This window comes from Sardina pilchardus, chromosome 6, assembly GCF_963854185.1.
Source record: "Sardina pilchardus chromosome 6, fSarPil1.1, whole genome shotgun sequence".
In the NCBI taxonomy this organism is placed as follows: Eukaryota; Metazoa; Chordata; class Actinopteri; order Clupeiformes; family Clupeidae; genus Sardina; species Sardina pilchardus.
In genome coordinates this window covers 18,221,972-18,227,761 of record NC_084999.1, presented here as the reverse complement: position 1 = coordinate 18,227,761, position 5,790 = coordinate 18,221,972, and the positions used below count along the sequence as shown (strand labels likewise).

Below are 5,790 nucleotides of genomic sequence, written 5' to 3'. Positions count from 1 at the left end.
TATTGTCTGGATCATATGTCTCAGACTTGGAATTAAAAGATTATTATCCAAATTATTATCTTATATTACCATGCGTCGTGTGTTCTATTTAGGGTTTCAGTAAAGCTGCCATGCGGTGTGCTGTATGTGTGCATGTGAGCAGTCATTCATAAATATGTGGATGCTTGCTGATCACAATCCTAGTTGCATATCCAGATAGAATTTACCCCAATGACTAATATCCCTGCTGACATTTTCAGTTCCTTAAAAGAAAATGTATCAACTGGGGAGCTATTTCGGGTTGAAATACACAGATGTAATAAAGAAAAGGCAATGATCCATGTTACTGTCTACCATTATTTCTTCTGAACATTATCCATTTTCTTGGTGGTTGTTGTCTAATTTGAAACAAATATTTATCTAGGAGTTTGCACCCATAATAAAAGCCTGATAGCAATTGTTTGTGTTGCATAACTTCTACATTTTCTGCCACTTTCACTTTCAAATACTGTTTTATTTGTTTATGTGTGAAATGCACTGTAATCTGGACATGTATCAACTACAGATACAAATACATGTATCCATATCAAACAAATCTACATTTTTAAGCTCATGTGTTCCTTTAAAGAAAGAGCCTTTGATATGATCCAATATGGATCTGCTCTCACTCTATTTAGATATAACACGGGGAATTAAAATATACAGGGTTTTTTTTTTTTTTGCCAAATGCTAATCATTTACAGCAGAGATAAAATAAAGAACAAGAGTGAATAATTTTTGTTTGTTTTCAGTGTAAACTTTTATTTTCAATCCATAACAGGACACTGTTAGTCAAAGGCACATTATGGTAAACACAGAGCCAGTAAGTGCAAATTCACAGTAAAATTTTATAACTTCTCGAATTACAAAATATTTTGCATAGATTATTTTCATATAAAATTCAGAGGGACTGCAACCAACTGAGACCACACAATGTGGCTTGCATACATACAAAGATGATTTACTTGACAGTTGTCAAAAAAGATTGTTCATTTTGATTGCCATGAAAAAAAAGATCGACAAGGACAATACACAAAGTCCCCAATAGTCTTGATAGTCCCATTAAAACATTAAATGCACAAATGGATCGATTACAATTGCATAGATCAAATCATGATTGAATAAAAATGTTGCCACTACCCGAGATGGAAACCAAATTTACAAAAAAAAAATCTGATTCATGCACACACACACACACACACACACACACACACACACACACACCACATACACTCGCTCTGTCACACACACTTTCCATCAAAGCATGCATAAAAGGATAGACTTTTCAGTATTTGTTAGTGCAAAGGTACATGTTTCAGTTGATTGCGAGCCCTGTGGAGTTGCATAGAGAATAAAGACAACAGCTCTCTCCTTCACCAGCGTGTGTGTGTTCACACATGGAGCCGTCCAATCACAGTGCAGTTGGCTTCACTGCTGCCGTGGGTCTTACACACATTCACACACATGCTCAGCGCTAAATTATTTCTATATTACAAAACAATTAGAGTAATACAAAAAAAAGGAGGTCCACTACACCAGCTATCTACATGGGATACACTACCAGAAATCCTTCAGGTTAACATGATTTAAAGTACCCTATATGAATTAAGCAAACAAACATTCCTATTAGTGTAGGTTAGCAAACAACAAATACCCTGCTATACATTTAGTGCATATTAAAAACAATCGCTCATCTTAAGCAATTCCACATACATTTTTTTTAAAATCCAATCGTTTCAGAATATACATATGCATTTAATGCATTGCACAAGTCTCTTTTATAGATTGTAAACAGCTGGGGATTGTGCTGTGTGCTGTTCTGCAGTGTCTGCTGGCGAGACAGACAGACGTACTCCAGGTGTGTGTCCTGTCTGCTCAGAGGCGCAGACAGACTGGACCGCGCAGAGGTTTTACGAGCTCGGAGTGCTTCTATATCGCCACCGGAAGACCGCGAAGGCAATCACAACCGTATATGTAGTGTCCCCTCACCAGACGTAAATGGCCAACTGCCGCCAAAGGGCGCATGAAACGTTAACAGACGATGCAACATGTAAAGTGCTTTTGGGATCGGGCGTTGGGGCACAGAATGAGTAGACGGCAGACAACATGCGTTCCATGGTGTAAGTGCTCGTGGCCATATTGGAGTCTGTCAGGGAGAGTGTCGGTTTCCGTTTGCTGATCCATCTGTCGGTACCTCTTCTTTTGCACTTGTTTTACCTGGAAGACAAGAGGAAGAAGAAAAGACATGGTTAAGGGCAATGAAGCTATGCAGAGAACCATCAAGCATCAAGACACCATGGAAGCTCCATCCAGTGCCATTGGGCATCGCTCACTGTCATAAACACACACAGAGCGACAACCTTGAACAACTGTGCACATGCTAACAAATACACACTTAGTACACACACACACACACACACACACACACACACACACACACACACACACACACACACACACACACACACACACACACACACACACACACACACACACACACACACACACACACACACACAGGCTGATGCAGAGCACTCGTGCACAAGGGAGCCAGGTGCCAAAGGATTGAGGGCGAAGTTGAAAGCCCCTCGCGGGGAGCTTGGTACGTTGCGGCGCTGAACGCAAAGAGGAGGCATGTGACCCACCCTAAGCTGCTAAGGAGGAGGAGGAGGAGGAGGAGGAGGAGGAGGAGAAGGGGGAGACTTCAGAAGGAGAGGAGAAGTCCTCAGAGCCTCGCAGCTCAGACAAGCAACTTAAAAGATATTAGGGTCAGGGGTAGCCCAGGAGCCCAGCGTCATTTTTCCTCCAAAAAAAATGTTCAAAAAATGTTCTTTTTTGACGTCAAATTGAATGTCTCTTTGCGTGCGAGCGAAACCTGCCGACGGACAAAAGGGTGCCGAGGAAAGAGGGGACCCGCGAGAGTGGAGGTGAGGTCTGATGGATGGTAGTAGGTAGCTTCCAACGCCACAGACGAACGCGAGGGATGATTGGTGGCAGCTTTGACGAAAGAAAAAAAAAGTCAACAAAAGCACGCAGTGTGTTTTGTTTGCTCTGGAGAGGCTTGCGCTGAGAGAGCCAGTTAATGCTGAATTTACAGCCACAGCACGTGTCCCAGAGAAGAGAGAGAGAAAGATGGAGTGATAGAGAGAGAGAGAGAGAGAGAGAGAGCATGGGGACAGGGGCAACTGGGCAACGGGAGGTGGCCGACAAGAAAAGAGACGCCTTAGAAATCTTTCAGGGGTGTTTGGTGTGCACAAACGTCTCGCCGCAAACTTGGTGCATAGAATCGTCACTTTTATTTATGCTATCACCCCTTCACTCCCTCTCTCTCTCTCCCTCCCTCCCATCCCACCTCCTCTTCAGTCTTTTCAATTACCCCTTCTCTTTCCTCTCTCTCTCTCTCCGTCTTTTTCTAGCTCCCTCTCTCATTTCACTTGTCTTCTCAGAATGAATAGTCATCACAGTGCTACTGTGTCTCTTGAAAACTGCCCCCCCCCCACACACACACACACACACCCCTTCCCCTCCTCCACACCCCCTTCATTCTGACACCCTCAGCCACCTCCCCCCCTTCTGTCCCCGCTCCCTTCAGAGCTGAATGAGGAGCTGAATTGTGCAAACAGTCGGCCTGTCAGCGCAACATGAGGTCTGGCCGTGAACTTGAAGTCCTTCCCAGGCCCCCAGCGTCACAGAGAGGGGAGGGGAGGGGAGGGGAGGGCAGGAGGGGATGGGTTGGCGGGGTGTTGAGACAGGGTGGGAGGATGGTGGTGGTGGTGGTTAGGGGGGGAGGTTGGGGGGTGTTGTGGGGTTGGTGTGTGTGTGTGTGTGTGTGTGGGGGGGGGGGGGGGTACCCCCAGTCCCAGCCTTCAGACCCAGACCCAGACAGACTGGAGGGCCCCTGGTGCCAGCTTTTTGGGGAGCACGGCACGCCGGTGGAGTTCCCAGGACTGGTGCCTGCGTGGAGGCTGAGGGGCCCAGCTGCTCCCCCTGCAAGGCTATAGCGGCGGGGTGGGGGTGGGAGTGTGTGTGTGTGTGTGTGGCGGGGGGGGCTTGTGTCTATGTGTGATGTGTGTGTGTGTGTGTGTGTGTGTGTGTGTGTGTGTGTGTGTGTGTGTTTGCAGGGGGCAGACACTCTCCTGTCTGCACACAGACACACACGCACACAAACACACACACACACACACACACACACACACACGCATGCACCCAGACACAAGCTGCCGTGCCTCCAACCCCCTGATCGCCCTCCCAGAGTACTTGTCTCATTACAAGCGCCAGCCCCTCCACTGTCTACAATTTGTATTGTTTTTCCTTCTCTTCCCACCCCTCACCCCCCACTTTTCTGCATAATCAGAGGCCCTCTCAGCCAACCTCATTTTCAATTTAGCACCTGTTTACGTGGACCAAGTGGAACACACAGCCCTGAGGGTCTGATGTTAAATGTGGCCCACGGGCACTGGTGCACCTGTGCTGTGCGTAGTGGCACTGACTTTAAAAGAAGATGCAACAAATAAACACGACTAAACAAACAGAAGAGCCCCTTAAGAACCTTCAATGAGAACTAAATCTTGGTATTTCTTGACTGATCACTCTAGAGTTGAAACAACTCTTTGATCAAAACGGGGTAATACATTCTGGCCCGTACCATTTCCTGTTTTCCTGTTAGATGATTACACAACATTTGTCAGAGGGGACCCAAAAAAAGGACTAGTTTTGGATGGACAACGTCCACCCTCAGCGTCCACCCTGAGAACTTCACAGCTCTGACTGTTAGTGTGGCCCTCTGCTCTCCCCTGCGTAAACAGGAGGTTGCCCGCATTGTCGCGACCTCTAGAGAAGACACACAAACAAAAGGAGTTTTCTCTCAGTGTGGCTGGGACAATGGCCCACATTGTTTACGGGCTCCCTTAGTTAATCGCGCCCAGCCGGCTCTAATTGGTGTTTTGGTTAAGCGGTTTTCCAACTTATAGCTCCCTGGCCTAAATAATGGAGGGACACAACAAGCTTGCCAGGGAGAACAATGCTGGACTTGTCTGGGCTCCGGCTCCCCCAAAAACTCCACCAGACACACAAAGAGAGTCCTGCGCTATTGAAACGCCACTATCACGCTCCCCCCCGCCCCTCCTCCTCCTCCCCTCTTTCCCTCCCTCTATCTCCATCTCTCTGTCTGTCTGTCTCTGTCTTTCTCTCGCTTTCATATTGCCCCTCAGTCTTTCTACCACTTCCCCTCTGCCTTGGTCCTCTTCTCTCTTCCTCTTTTGTCTCACTCTCCCTCTCTTTTTCTCAATCAATCATTCTCCCTCTTTCTCCTTTCTTTCTCACTTTATTGGATGTTTGCCATCTCTTAACTTTTTTGATTTCTTTATTGAAGGCAAGCACCGACCACTCCATCATTGCTCATGTTAAATGCCCCCCCTCCCACACACACACACACACACACACACACATATACACACACACACACACACACACATACACACTCACACACTCCTTTGGCACGCATGAGCATGCCCATATAAGGAGGCCATTAAATATGATTGTAATTATATTGCATGTATAAATCTAGGCACTGCTAATGATAGTTTAGCCATAACAGCCTGAACAGTGAGCGTTATATAATTAATACAAAGAGCGGAAGACGCATTTGTACAGGCAACAGGGCTTGTGTTTTTCGCACAGGCGGCGTACGCCTTTAATTTGCATTCCGTCCTAATTCATTGCCTTTGTTTTTTCTCCCCTCCCCTGTTTACTTCCAAAATGGCAGCGAAAGCC

General features: G+C 46.4%; 1 long non-coding RNA gene across 1 annotated transcript in view; it reads right to left on the bottom strand.

The window, feature by feature from the left end:
- Window positions 1–769: 769 nt before the first annotated feature.
- Window positions 770–5,790, bottom strand: part of LOC134082085 (uncharacterized) — a 16,713-nt gene continuing 11,692 nt past the window's right edge. Inside the window, exon 5 of the long non-coding RNA XR_009939562.1 lies at window positions 770–2,235. This is a non-coding gene — a long non-coding RNA (uncharacterized LOC134082085). The remainder of the gene's footprint in view (window positions 2,236–5,790) is intronic.